We start from the raw sequence: 15,709 nt of genomic DNA, 5'->3' as shown, positions 1-15,709 counted from the left end.
CGTCCTCAAGACCTTGCCGCCGGATGCCGATCTGGAAGCGCTCAAGGCCCTTGTCGCACCCATTGTGGACAAGGTGAGCGGGGTCAAGAGGATCGAGGGCGATCGCGTAGACTAGGCCGCCCGTTTTCTTCTTTTCTTGTCGCTGCTGGTCATGTTATGAGAACAATCTGTTAGAGCTGCGACAAGCTATCTTGTAATATAACTCTATTTTGGGTAGTGATTGCTATGTTATTCCCTTTACTTGATTCCTCCCTTTGTATGTTTTTGCCCTACGCTTTTAGGGAACTTGCTGGCGCAGGCACCTTAGCCGCGAGCGCTGAGTGCGGGACGTCAGCAGCCTGCTGGCGGTGTCGCTACCGACAAGAAACCTTGTCGCAACTAGTCGCAGCTCACTTAAGTTGTTGAGCGGACTCGAAACAAAGTAAGGGCGCGGCTAGCTGCGACGCAACTAGCCGCAACTCACTTAAGTTGTTGAGTGGACTCGAAACAAAATAAGGGCGCAACTAGCTAAGAGTTGGTTCCTCCGCACACAGGTTTTCCATACAAAGTGCGGTCGTTCAAGGAAGATAACTTAAAAAATTTAAAAAATCTGATTGCTCAAACTTTGGCAACTTAGCTTTTCTGTTGTTTGCTTCCTGGCAAGGCGAAATTCTTGAACGACGCCTGGTCCATACCATTATCTTCTCCTCCCCCCCCCCCCGGCAAACTTGTGCGCGAGGGAACCTTCCTTTCCTTGAGAAAAAAAAGAAAGGAGAGAAAATAGAGATATGGAGCCTTATGGCTCGTTATTGCTTACCGGGGGTAGGTGCTGCACAAAGTGTCAGATAACACATGCAAAAAATAGAAAGCATGAAATTGACAAGATGTGCGGAGCACATGAGCTTTACTTATGCACGGGGTCTGTGCCGGCTTTGTACAAAGGATTACATGCAACAGCGGCAAGACTTGTATAAAAGGTGGTTGCCGGAACGGGTTCCGGCAACCGCGCCTTATGGGTAAAACTTACGAAGATGCCCAATATTCCAGGAGTTGCTCACCGGAATGCCATCTTCGATCTCAAGGTGGACAGCGCCAGGCCTAGTGACTCGTTTCACCCGGTAAGGGCCTTCCCACTTTGGCGTCAACTTGTTGGAATTCTTGGCGGACTGAACGCACCGAAGAACAAGGTCGCCTTCCTCCAGACTTCTGGCGTTAACTTTGCGGCTATGGTAGCGGCGCAAAGCTTGCTGGTAGCGAGCAGCTCGCACAGCAGCCTGAAGACGGTCTTCCTCAAGGAGCAGCGTGTCATCTTGTCGCAGCTGCTCTTGCTCAAGCTCATCATAAGCGAGCACTCGAGGTGACCCGTATACGAGTTCCGTGGGGATAACTGCCTCTGCTCCATAGACTAGAGCGAAAGGTGTCTGGCCAGTGGCTCGATTTGGCGTCGTCCTGATCGACCAAAGAACCACTGGCAGCTCCTCAATCCAGTTTCTTCCGCACTTGTGCAGCCTGTCGAAAGTCCTGGTCTTGAGCCCACGCAACACTTCAGCATTTGCCCTCTCCGCTTGACTGTTGCTTCTCGGGTGAGCAACAGAAGCGAAGCAGACCTTGGCACCAAGATCTTGGACATACTGCATGAAGGTGCGGCTCGTGAATTGCGTACCGTTGTCGGTGATGATCCTGTTAGGGATCCCGAAACGGCAAACAATCGACCTGAAGAACTTGACTGCTGACTGTGCTGTGACCTTCCTCACTGGTTCCACTTCCGGCCACTTTGTGAACTTGTCGATTGCAACGTAAAGTACTCAAAGCCCCCGACTGCTCGGGGAAAGGGGCCGAGGATGTCGAGCCCCCAGACCGAAAATGGCCAGGACAAAGGGATCGTCTGGAGAGCTTGAGCTGGCTGGTGTATCTGCTTGGAATGGAACTGGCACGCTTCACACTTGGTTACTTGTGCAGTTGCATCCTGGAGGGCTGTCGGCCAAAAGAAACCTTGCCAGAATGCTTTGCCGGCAAGTGCTCTTGCGCCAATGTGGTGACCACATATGCCTCCATGTATCTCTGCCAACAGCTTTTGTCCGTCTTCCCGGGGAATACACTTCAATTTCACACCGTTGAGTCTTCTTCTGTATAGTGTGTTGTCGACAAACTGGTACATACTTGACTGTCGGGCTACTCTTTCCGCTTCTTCTTGCTCTTCGGGAAGTTCTCCTGTCTGAAGGAAACGGACAATCTGCTGTGCCCATGCTGGAGCTTGTGGCTCGACAACAAGGACTAAAGGCACATCTGCTGCTGCGGGAACATCCACTTCTACGGCGAGAACCTGCGGCTCAGCCGGAGCTTGACGTTCCCTGGCAAGCTTACCGGAGCGAAACTTGTCGGGAGCCTCTGCTTCTACGGAACAAAGCCTAGGGCTTGCCGGAGCAGACTGCTCCTCAGCACTCTTGGTGTTGAGCTTTGCTGCTGCGGGAACATCCGCTTCTACGGCGAGAACCTGCGGCTCAGCCGGAGCTTGATGTTCCCCGACAAGCTTGCCGGAGCAAAACTTGTCAGGAGCCTCTGCTTCAACAGAACAAACCCTATGGCTTGCCGGAGCAGACTACTCCTCAGCACTCTTGGTGGTTATCTTGGGGACCTTCTTGGCGGCGGCTTCGGGAAGCTCTGCCGGAAAATAGTCACCAGAAATTAACTTCCTCTTTTTGCTCTGTCCAGTTGATGGCGTTACGGATGGTCGAGTCAGCTTGAGCACAAAGATCCCTGGTTCCACAGGTAACTTAAGTGCGGCGCACTTTGACAGGCCATCGGCAATGTCGTTCTGAGCTCTTGGAATATGCTTCATCTGCAGGCCGTCAAAGCGCTCTTCTAGCTTTCTCACTTCGTCAACGTAGGCTTCCATCAACGGACTCTGATAGCTCTTGTTCACTTGGCGGACGACAAGCTGTGAGTCACCCCTGACAATGAGCTTCCTGATCCCAAGGTCTGCTGCGATCCTGAGACCGGCAAGCAAGCCTTCATACTCTGCAGTATTGTTTTTGCTTGCTCCTTGGGAAAGTGCATCTGGACTACGTACTTGAGGTGCTCTCCGGTGGGTGTGACAAGCAGCACGCCAGCGCCGGCGCCTTGCAGCGAAAAGGCACCATCAAAGTACATCAGCCACTCTTTGCTTGCTTCGTCGATGGGGATGCTCGTTTCTGGAATTTCTTCATCTGGTGTTGGCGTCCACTCTACTATGAATTCTGCCAATGCTCTGCTTTGGATAGTTGAAGTACTCTCAAACTTGAGGCCAAAGCTTGACAGTTCCAGTGCCCACTCAACAATCCTGCCTGTCGCTTCTGGATTCTGCAGTATCCTCTTCAGCGGAAAGCGAGTGACAACTGTGATCTCATGTGCTTGGAAGTAATGGCGCAGCTTTCTCGAGGCCATGAGAAGGCCGAAAATCAATTTCTGCACACCAGAGTACCTTGACCTAGCCCCCTGCAGAAGGGAACTGACAAAGTAAATTGTGCGCTGCACCATTCTCTTTTGTATCTCCTCGCGTGTCTGCGCAGATCCATCCTTGTCGGGACCAGAGCTTGTCGGGGAAGCCCCCTGCTTGTCGCTGGATGCGCCTGCCGTGGTTGCTGGCTCATCATCAGCCTCCCTCTCCGCAACTAACGCAGCACTAACCACTTGATTGGTTGCCGGTATATACAGTAGCAACTTCTCTTGTGGCTTAGGTGCGACAAGTGTTGGAGTGGAGGACAGGTATCTCTTCAAGTCCTGCAGCGCAGCCTCCGCTTCTGGAGTCCATTTCATTGGACCTGCCTTTTTCAGTATTTTGAAAAATGGTAGGGCGCGCTCAGCAGACCTAGAGATAAACCTGCTGAGAGCAGCCACGCAACCGGCAAGTCTTCGTACATCCTTGACGCGCTTTGGTGCTTCAATTTGCTCAATGGCCTTGATCTTGTCGGGATTGGCTTCAATTCCCCGCTGAGATACGAAAAACCGGAGAAGCTCTCTGGAAGGGACTCCAAACACACACTTCTCGGGGTTTAGCTTGAGGTTGATCTTACGCAGATTTGCAAAGGTCTCATCTAAATCTTGAATCAGAGTTGCCTTGTCTTTGCTCTTGACCACTATGTCATCCATGTAGGCTTCCACATTCCTGTGTATTTGTGGCTCAAGAGCGACATGGACTACCCTTGCAAATGTTGAACCAGCATTTTTTAAACCGAAAGGCATCCGTACGAAATAGTACGTGCCACATGGAGTGATGAATGCGGTCTTCTCCTCATCCTCTTCTGCCATGAAGATCTGATGGTATCCTGAGTATGCGTCAAGAAATAAAAGCAAGTCACATCCGCCCGTGGAGTCAACAATCTGGTCAATGCGTGGCAAGGGAAATGGATCTTTGGGACAAGCTTTATTAACATCGATAAAGTCGATACAAAGCCTCCATTTCCCGTTTGCCTTGTGCACGACTACAGGATTGGCCAGCCACGTAGGATGGAGCACTCCTCTGACAAGGCCTGCTGCTTCCAATTTCTTGATTTCTTCTGCGATGAACTCTTGGCGCTCCACTGCTTGCTTCCTGACCTTCTGCTTGACGGGCCGCGCATGAGGACAAACGGCAAGATGGTGCTCAATTACTTTCCTGGGAACACCGGGGATGTCAGACGGTTGCCACACAAACACGTCGACATTCGCCTGCAGGAAAGCAATGAGCGCGCTTTCCTATTTAGGGTCGAGAGTGGCACTGATGGTGAAGGTACCACCAGTGCCGTCCTCCTTGGCGGACACCTTCTTGGTCTCTGGCGGAGCTGTCATCGTCTTCTTACACTTGCCGGTGGAGCTCGATGGTGCGTCCTCAACGGCAGTGCAGCACTACGAAGAGGTGCGCTTGCCGGAGTGGGCATCAGAACTCTTGCCGGACTTGGTCTTCTTCTTCCCCCCGGGTGCTTCAATGGCAGGTGTCATGCGATCTATTGCGGCTACCGCTTCCCGGTAGATCTTGTTGACGCAGATAAGGGCATCCTTCTTGTCGCCAGGGACAGAGATGACGCTTATCGGGCCTGGCATCTTCAGCATGTTGTATGCGTAGTGAGAGGCTGCCATGAACTTGGCGAGTGCTGGATCGCCGAGTATCCCATTGTAAGGCAATGGAAAATTGGCAACGTCAAAAGTGACCCTCTCAGTCCTGAAGTTCAACTCGCTGCCAAATGTTACTGGCAACGTGACCTTCCCCTTCGGCTTGCTCCTTCCCGGGTTAATTCCTTGGAATGTGCCGGTTTCTTCAAGCTCGCTGTCAGGGATCTGGAGTTTCTGGAGTACAGCGGAGGAGATCAGGTTCAAGCCGGCCCCGCCGTCAACTAGCATCTTAGTGACTTTGAGGTTGCGGATAGTTGGTGAAACCAACATCGGCAAGCACCCGACCGCAGTTGTGCGATCTGGGTGGTCCTCAATATCAAAGATGATAGGCGTGCTGGACCATTTCAGAAGCTTGCGTGACTCGACAGGTGGTTCCGCCGCATTGACTTCCCGCACCCACTGCTTGAGTTGGCGGTGCGAAGTATGCAGAGAAGCACCACCGTCAACGCACAAGACCTCTGTGGCTTTCTGGAACTCCTGCTCACTGGTCTCGACATCATCCATGTCTTCGTCGTCGTCGTCATCTTCATCCTTGTCGCAGCCGCGGGGAGGTCTGTCTCCTTGCCGCTGCTTGGCCTTGCCGCGGCGTCCTCCCCGGCCGGCGTGCTTCTTGCCGGATTCTCCAGCGCCTCCTTGGGCCCTCTCCTTGTCGCATCGCTCGTATTCAGCCTTTTGCTGTTGGACGAGCTGCTCGACCTTCTTGCAGCTCTGGAGATCATGGCCCTTGGTGCGGTGGATCTTGTAGTACTGCTTGTCGGTGCCGTCCTGCTTGTCGGCGACCGCCACAGCCTGGCAGTTGGTGCATGCGGCAATCTCCTTGCCGGAGCTGCCAGCTTTGGCTTTCTTGGCGCCACCTTCGTTGCCGGACTGCTCAATGACTAGCACATCTTTGCCTTTCTTCTTCCTGTTATTCCGCCGCCGGTTTTTCTTCGCCGGGGCAGCATCCTCGCTGTCAGATCCTCCTGCTCGTGTATTCTCTCCGGGGAATTTCCTCCCTTCCTCAGCATGTGCACACTTGTCGGCCAGGGCATACAGCTCACTGACGTCTCTGATCTTGCACATTGCCATCTGCTCCCTCATCCTACGGTTACGCACGTTCTGATGGAACGCGCTGATGACCGTGGCAGGGTGGACATTTGGGATGTTGTGTTGTACACGGCTGAACCTTTGAATGTACTTGCGCAGGGGCTCTCCTTCCTTCTGGGTGAGCAGATGAAGGTCACTCTCTTGGCCATGAGGTTTGTGGCCGCCTGTAAAGGCACCGACAAACTGATGGCATAGGTCTGCCCAGGAGGATATAGAGTTGTCCGGCAAATGCATGAGCTAGGACCTGACGTTGGGCTTGAGCACCAGCGGGAAGTAGTTGGCAAGGATCTTGTCGTCCCGTCCCCCGGCAGCCTGCACCGCGATGGTGTAGACGTTGAGGAACTCCGACGGATGCGACTTGTCGTCGTACTTCTCTGGTACGTCTGGCTTGAAATTCTTCTTGCTGGGCCACTGGACTTGCCGCAGCTCACGAGTAAACGCAGGGCAACCTACCGCGTACGGCAAGTCGCCTGGTTGCCCTGGCGCATGCATGTCGAAAGAAGGCCCAGCGCGCTGGTCTGATTGACGCCGCGCTTCTCTTCGACGCTTGATGCGAGTACGAGCGTCTTCTTGCTGTCGTTCGTGAAGAACTTGGCGCTGATCGCGACGAGCTCGTGGATCCGATGACGCAGTGGAGTCGCTGTCGAGGTGGATCCGGTGGGTCGGCGATCTTGGCCTTCGGGGCGGAGGGTGCACAGTGGTTGCACCCCCACCAGTCTTGTCGTCATCGGCTCGTGCCTGGCTGACTTGCCGCGGCTGCGACATACTCGGCTGCCGTGGAGTGTCGCCGTTGGCGAAGCCGATGAGACTCTGAATGGTGGCCCTCCAGTCGTCGATCTTGTCTGCCGTTGGAGGGTAGTCCAGGAGCAGTTGAGCTCGCGCCAAAGCTTCTGCTGAAGTGGCGGGTGGCGGTGGCGAACGGTGCGAGGAGCGGGATATGCTCGGACTTCTAACTATGTTAGAAGGAGCAGTATCCCATCCAGGCGACCGTGCCTCGCTCGTGCCAGCATGTTGGCGTGCATGCTGGTCTTGAGCACTCCGAAATCCACCAACTTGATCTTGGCCCAGCAAACGCATGGTACCGTGTGTACCATGACGCTGTCGGTCCTGCGCCTGCTGAGATGGGTGTGGTGCATGTATGGACGCCGAGGTCTTGGAGTGCGCCCGGTCGTTGTGGGATCCGGCTACGCCGCTGATGAGCAACGCAGCCTTGTCCTTGGACCTGGCAGCACCATGAGCTCCATCGTCGACGCCCGTTCTTCCGCCGGCGTCTACCCACCAGCCGTTTGCTCCGGCGGTGGTGGGTTCGGCACGGACGGAGCAGCCGCCTCCGAAGTCTTCTTCTTCAGCGGCATGTCGATGAAGATGATGAAGATCTAGCTCGTGTGAACTCCGAATCTGGTTCACACAACCTCGACGCCCCCTACCTGGCGCGCCAAAGATGTCGGGGGACTAATCCACGAACACCTATGGGACCGGCGGACCGAGCCCCTTTCGGTTCGGCGGGGGGCGGAGATCGCACGAAGAGCAGATCGAGGCGAAGCACACGAGCAGTTTACCCAGGTTCGGGCCGCACGGATGCGTAAAACCCTACTCCTGCTTTGTGGTTTGTATTGAGTTCTTGCTCGGGAGCGCAGAGTGCTACAGTACACACCAGCAGCTAACGAGACCGAGCGTGAGAGTTCTCCTCCCCCCCCCCTTCTACGTTGCGCGTGGGCCTCCTTTTATATGCTCAAGGGGTCACCGACAGGTGGCAATGTAGACAAGGGTAAAAATGGAAAGGTGTTGCGGTTGGTACAACTACTTGTACAGTGTATCATACCTAACCCTGACGGCAGGGGAGAAGGGCATAAATGCCCGTCTGCGTCGTCAAAATAGTGCAAAAAGGGACCGTCAGGGACGCCACCGCTCGCCATGATGGCAATCTTGTCAGCACCGCTTGCCACCGCGCACCGCTGGCTGCACAGCCTCCCGCCACGCACGCCTGGAAGGGTCCCAGAGCGACACATTGGTGGATGTGCTGGAGCGCGGGTATAGAGTGGTGGCTTGCCGCGGCAAGCTCCTTGCCGCGGTCGTTGTCTTGTCGCGTCCGAGAGCTTGTCGCTCACCGGGCCTTGCCAGGACGCGTGGCGCGTCGCGGCAAGTTCCTTGAGATGCCTTGGTTGGCCTTCCCGGCAAGCTCCTCTTGCCGGGTGATGGGGTTATGTACCTAGGGTAGGGTCATGGACCTGATCCAAGTAACTTACCCCAGGACATCCTTAGAAGAGGTCGCCTTCCAGTCGACCAACGAAGATTCACTCGACTGGCCTTAAGGACTCGACCACGAAGACTCACTCGACCACCAGGAGGTCAAGAGGCACTCTGCACTGCAACGGCCTGTAATCAAGTAGACTTTATGATAGTAAAGGCCTTTATGTGGGGCGTTACCAGTAACGCCCCAGACTTAACTCACCTTAAACCCTCTCCTGCGTGGGCTGGCTGGGGTCCTGGCGCACTCTATATAAGCCACCCCCCCTCCACAGGCAGAGGGGTTCGGCACCTTGTAGTTCATACACTCATAATCCACTCGACCGCCTCCGGGCTCCGAGACGTAGGGCTGTTACTTCTTCCGAGAAGGGCCTGAACTCGTACATCCTTTGTGCTTACAACCTCTCCATAGCTAGGACCTTGCCTCTCCATACCTACCCCCCACTCTACTGTCAGGCTTAGAACCACGACAGTTGGCGCCCACCGTGGGGCAGGTGTTTTAGCGATTTTGTGGAGAAGTTGCGATTCTTCCGAGTACTTTCATCATGGTGTCTGCTAGAGTTTTGGTCGAGGGTCAAGAGATCCGTCTCGGCGCTCTCACCTTCATCGCCGACGACTCCGCATGGCTCCAGGAGGCTCCACTCGACGTAGATGCGCTCCCCGTCTGCGGTGCGACGCATTTTCGCGCATGTGTCCGCGGCGTTCTGCTGCGGCAACCGTCGACCCAGTATCGGTCGGCTCCTCCATCGTCCACCCTCCCGGTCTCCCGCCAACGCAAGCGCTCAGGCCGGTCGAGGCTTCAGCGATGGGTGAGTCACGCGGTGGCTCGCCAATCGGCCACTACCCAAGTTGCGGCAATCGAGCCCAACGAATATCTCTACGGCTTGTTCGACCAGTCGACTGACTCCGTAGAGACTGCATCCGAGTGCGGAAGCAGTGATCCAGCGGCGGAAATCTTGATGGTCGACGGGCCCCACAGCCCTCCTGGCTTCGCCCGTGGTGGTGGAGCAGGTGACGGCGGCGACCCTGCACGAGGCTACGAAGAGTACCAGCCCGAGCCACTCGACTCTCTGCAAAGAGAGGAACTTCGCCGCAGGAACGAGGATCCCCTGCGTATTCCCATCGCAGGAGAAACCCCCGAGGCTCGTGCCTTGGAGGAGGCGCGTCTGGCCAATTTGGCCGAGCGCACTCGACTGGAGAACCTTCAGCGAGCACTCGACGAGCGCGCGCGGCAACGAGTTCCCGACACCGGTCGACGTCAACTCTTCCCGCCGACTCAGGTATATCGAACCCCAATTCAGAATTTAGCAGCTGTGACCCGTATAGCAGAGTCCATCCAGCCTTCGCAGTCGGAAGCTGGCAGAGGTTTGCTGCAGATCAGGGATCTGCTCCGGGCAGCAGGAGATCAGAATTCAGCCGTGTCTCAGTCGCGCAACAGAATTCACAGTCGATCCGTCACTGTGAATACGGTTCAGTCGGCTCACAGCCCCAGATCGCCTCCGCGGCGCGAAGGGCGTAAGAATCGGCGAGATCAATATGGCGACAGACTCGACCGAGATGATAGGCGTCGAGTGCCCTATTCCCCTCCGAGGGGTGGGTCTTACGCTCCTCGACAGCCAGATGATAGGCGTCAGTACAGTACAGGGCGTAGGGTTCCAGTTGATCCCAGAGAGCCAGGCTTCGACGCGCGATCCATTATCGTGCAAGGGTTGGTCGACCGGAACAGAGCCCATCGAGGCGCACTTGACAGAGATGTACCCACAAGCAGTCGAGTGCATGTTTCTGGTCCTGAATGTTTCAGCAGAGCTATCAGAGCCGCAGTTATTCCCCCCAATTTCAGGTTGGCAACAGGAGTCAGCAAGTTCACTGGTGAGTCTAAGCCTGAAACTTGGCTCGAAGACTACCGAGTGGCAGTTCAGATTGGTGGTGGGAACGACGAGGTGGCCATGAAGCATTTACCCCTCATGTTGGAAGGTTCTGCCAGGGCATGGTTGACTCAATTACCTCCTAGCAGCATTTACACTTGGGAAGATCTGTCCCGAGTGTTCGTCAGGATGTTTGAAGGGACTTGCAAGCGACCAGCTGGATTGACAGAGTTGCAAGTCTGCGTGCAGAAAGCTAATGAGACTCTAAGAGAGTATATTCAGAGGTGGATCACTTTGCACCACACGGTGGAGAATGTCTCTGATCATCAGGCAGTATGCGCCTTCAAAGACGGCGTCAAGAACAGAGAACTGAGTTTGAAATTTGGTCGAACCGGTGACATGACCTTGAGTCGGATGATGGAGATTGCTACCAAGTACGCCAATGGCGAAGAAGAAGACCGACTCCGAAGCGGCAAGCACAAGCCGAGTCAGTCGGAAAAGGGAAACACCAGTCGGAAACAGAAGCGGAAGGCTGAACCGGCAGCTCCTGGAGAGGCTCTGGCCGTGACTCAAGGAAAGTTTAAGGGGAAACCAAAAGGATCCTGGAACCCCAAGAAGGTAAAGGATAAAGAAGGGAATGACGTGTTGGATATGCCATGTCACATTCACACGAAGAAAGACGAAGAGGGGAATATCATTTACCCAAAGCACACCACTCGGCAATGTCGACTCCTGATCCAGCAGTTTCAGGGAAAACAGTCTAAGGACAAGGAGAAGGAGTCGGGCAAGGCCGAAGACAAAGAGGACAGTGAGGGAGGATATCCGCATATCAACTCCACTCTGATGATCTTTGCAGATGTGGAAAGCAGAAGTCGACTGAAAGTGATTAACCGAGAGGTGAACATGGTTGCCCCAGCAAGGGCAAATTATCTGAAGTGGTCTCAAACACCCATCACATTCGACCAATCTGATCACCCGACTCATATTGCCACCCCTGGGAGGCAAGCTTTGGTGGTCGATCCAGTTGTCGAAGGCACTCGACTGACAAAGGTGCTGATGGATGGTGGAAGTGGGCTGAATCTGTTATATGCAGACACATTGAAAGGTATGGGCATTCCGATGTCCCGACTGAGCACTAGTAACATGAGCTTTCATGGAGTTATACCAGGGAAGAAGGCCGAGTCACTCGGCCAGATAGCTTTGGACGTAGTGTTTGGTGATTCGAAGCATTTTCGCAAAGAAAAGTTGACGTTTGAGGTCGTGGATTTTCAAAGTGCATATCATGCCATTTTGGGGAGACCAGCCTATGCACGGTTCATGGCTCGACCATGTTACGTGTACCTCAAATTGAAGATGCCCGGTCCCAAAGGTGTGATCACTGTCACCGGTGATAGGAAAAAGGCAGAGGAGTGCTTTCAGAAGGGCTCCAAGATTGCCGATTCCCAAGTGACAGCGGTCGAGTTCGAAGAATACAAGCAAAACGCAGATCCGAGTGACTTGCTGCGATCCAAGAAGCCCGCCACAGAGTCTGCATTCCAGTCGTCCCGTGAGACGAAGCATGTTCACATTCACCCGACCGACCCCGAAGCAGCTCCAACCCGCATCTCCACAACACTCGACCCAAAATAGGAAGAAGCGCTCATCCAGTTCCTCCGTGAGAACTGGGACATTTTTGCATGGAAGCCCGCTGACATGCCAGGTGTTCCCAGGGGACTGGCTGAGCATCTCCTAAGAGTCGACTCGTCTGCAAAACCAGTCAAAGAGCATCTTCGGCGGTCCGCCGTCCAGAAGAGAAAGGCCATCGGTGAAGAAGTGGCTCGACTGTTGGCGGCAGGATTTATCCGAGAGATATACCACTCCGAGTGGCTCGCTAATGTCGTCATGGTTCCTAAGAAGGACAAGTCGCTCCGAATGTGCATTGATTTCAAGCACATCAACCGGGCCTGCCCGAAAGATCACTTTCCTCTCCCTCGCATAGATCAAATTGTTGACTCGACCGCGGGATGCGAGAGGTTGTCTTTTTTAGATGCTTACTCCGGGTACCACCAGATCCGTCTGTACGGGCCCGATGAGGTAAAAACAGCTTTCATCACTCCATTCGGGTGCTTCTGCTATATCACCATGCCATTCGGCCTCAAGAATGCTGGAGCCACATTTATGCGAATGATTCAGAAGTGTCTACTCACCCAAATCAGTCGGAATGTGGAAGCTTATATGGATGATATTGTTGTCAAGTCACGAAAAGGTTCCGACCTGCTCGCTGACCTCGCCGAAACATTTGCCAACCTCAGAAGGTATGATATCAAGCTCAATCCATCAAAGTGCACATTGGAGTTCCTGGTGGCAAGTTACTCGGTTTTCTCGTTTCCGAACGGGGAATCGACGCTAACCCAGAGAAGATTGGCACTATTCTCCGAATGAAACGCCCTGTGCGAGTGCACGATGTCCAGAAGCTTACTGGATGCTTGGCCGCATTAAGTCGATTCATCTCACGACTCGGTGAAAAGGCACTGCCTCTTTACCGACTGATGAAGAAGGCTGACAAGTTCGAGTGGACTCCAGAAGCTGATGCAGCGTTTGCCGAGCTAAAAGCTCTGCTCTCCACCCAGCCGGTGCTTGCTGCTCCAATCAGCAAAGAGCCTCTGTTGCTCTACATCGCAGCCACAGGACAAGTCGTCAGTACTGTGCTAACGGTCGAGCGGGAAGAAGAAGGAAAAGCTCTCAAAGTTCAGCGCCCAGTGTATTATTTGTCTGAAGTCTTGACTCCATCCAAGCAGAGATATCCTCATTATCAGAAGCTTGTGTATGGAATATACATGACCACAAAGAAGGTTGCTCATTATTTCTCTGACCATTCCATCACAGTCGTCAGCAACGCTCCACTATCAGAGATTTTGCACAACAGAGACGCAACTGGTCGAGTGGCCAAATGGGCGATTGAACTTCTTCCCCTTGATATCAAGTTTGAGGCAAAGAAAGCCATTAAGTCCCAGGCGGTAGCAGATTTCCTCGCCGAGTGGATTGAACAACAGCAGCCGACTGAAGTTCACTCGGAGCATTGGACCATGTTTTTTGATGGCTCTAAGATGTTGAATGGTTCCGGTGCTGGGGTTGTCCTGATTTCCCACAGAGGAGATAAGCTCAGATATGTGCTCCAGATTCACTTTGATTCCTCCAACAATGAGGCAGAATATGAGGCCCTCCTATATGGGTTGCGCATGGCCATTTCACTCGGCGTCCGTCGCCTAATGGTCTATGGCGATTCGGATTTAGTGGTCAATCAGGTGATTAAAGAGTGGGACGTGAGAAGCCCATCCATGACTGGATACTGCAGTGCAGTGAGGAAGCTGGAAAAGAGGTTCGAGGGGTTGGAGCTCCATCATATACCCCGACTGAAAAATCAAGCAGCTGATGATCTAGCAAAGATAGGTTCCAAGAGAGAAGCCATTCCGAGTGGTGTGTTCTTGGAGCATATACGCACTCCGTCAGTCAAAGAAGATCCTTTCACCGAAGAAACTCTGCAGCCCAAGAGCGCCACAGATCCGACTGAAGTTGAAGTCCCAGCGGTGGTCGACTTGATCATGGAGGTTTTGGTGGTCATTCCCGACTGGACGATTCCGTATGTCGCATATATCTTGAGGAAAGAGCTTCCGGAGGATGAGGAAGAGGCTCGACAGATCGTCCGTCGATCTAAGGCCTTTACCGTAATCAAAGGACAATTATACAGAGAAAGCGCGACTGGAGTCGGTCAGAAGTGCATAACACCAGAAGAAGGTCGACTCATCCTCAATGATATTCACTCGGGGACCTGTGGTCATCATGCCTCCTCTCGGACCATCGTGGCCAAAGCATACCGAGCCGGATTTTACTGGCCCAAGGCGAATGAGATGGCAAAAGAGATAGTGGATAAGTGCGGGGGATGTCAGTTCTACTCGAATATGTCGCACAAGCCTGCGTCAGCTTTGAAGACCATCCCACTCGTCTGGCCTTTTGCAGTTTGGGGGCTGGACATGGTCGGTCCTTTGAGAACAGGACGAAGTGGCTTCACGCATGTACTGGTGGCAGTCGACAAGTTCACCAAGTGGATCGAGGCTAAACCAATCAAGAGCCTTGACACCGGTACTGCTGTTAGCTTCATCAGGGAACTAATATTCAGATATGGAGTCCCGCACAGCATCATTACGGATAATGGGTCGAACTTTGACTCAGAGGAATTCAGAGCTTTCTGCGACTCCCAGGGCACACGGGTCGACTACGCATCAGTTGCCCATCTGTAGTCGAATGGACAAGCAGAGCGAGCTAATGGACTGATTCTTAAGGGATTGAAGCCTCGACTGATGCGTGATCTCAAACACGCGGCTGGAGCTTGGGTCGATGAACTTCCCTCTGTACTCTGGGGACTGCGGACCACACCTAATCGGTCGACCGGAAGAACTCCATTCTTCTTGGTCTACGGAGCCAAAGCGGTCTTACCAAGTGATCTTCTGCATAATGCTCCCCGAGTCGAAATCTACAACGAAGCAGAGGCTGAACAGGCGCGGCAGGACGCAGTCGACCTTTTAGAGGAAGAAAGGGAGATGGCTCTGATCCGGTCGACCATCTACCAACAAGATTTGCGCCGTTTCCACGCCCGAAATGTGAGAGGTCGAGCCTTCCAGGAAGGAGATTTGGTTCTCCGAGTGGATCAGCACAAACCACACAAGCTTGCTCCTTCTTGGGAAGGCCCCTTCATAGTCACCAAGGTCCTCCACAATGGGGCGTACCGTCTTTATAACGTCGAGCATAATTTCGACGAGCCCCGAGCTTGGAACGCGGAGCTACTCCGCCCATTCTACACTTAAGTTTTATCATTCGGATGAGTTGCAATAAAGTACTTTTGTAGTTCATGGACCTCAAAATAATAGTGTCATAGTTCCTCCATAATATCTGTCACTTTTTATTTTTGTCCAATGAAATTCCCCTTAGTGGGTGACTTAGCTGCGAATCCGTTTCGCCTAAGTTTGTAAAAATCCTACCGAGTGGTGAGCCAGACTCCCACTCGGAGGCTTAGCTGCGAATCCGTTTCGCCTAAGTTATCAAAATCCTACCGAGTGGTAAGCCAGCCTTCCACTCGGGGGCTTAGCTGCAGTCCAAGGACTCGCCTAAGTTATAAAAATCCTACCGAGTGAAGAGCAACCCTCTCACTCGGGGGCTTAGCTGCAGTCCAAGGACTCGCCTAAGTTATAAAAATCCTACCGAGTGAAGAGCAACCCTCTCACTCGGGGGCTTAGCTGCAGTCCAAGCACTCGCCTAAGTTATAAAAATCCTACCGAGTGAAGAGCAACCCTCTCACTCGGGAGCTTAGCTGCAGTCCAAGGACTCGCCTAAGTTATAAAAATCCTACCGAGTGAAGAGCAACCCTCTCA

This window comes from Triticum dicoccoides, chromosome 3A (genome assembly GCF_002162155.2).
Source record: "Triticum dicoccoides isolate Atlit2015 ecotype Zavitan chromosome 3A, WEW_v2.0, whole genome shotgun sequence".
Taxonomy (NCBI): Eukaryota; Viridiplantae; Streptophyta; class Magnoliopsida; order Poales; family Poaceae; genus Triticum; species Triticum dicoccoides.
The sequence above is the reverse complement of the archived record's forward strand: the minus strand, read 5'-3'. Positions refer to the sequence as shown.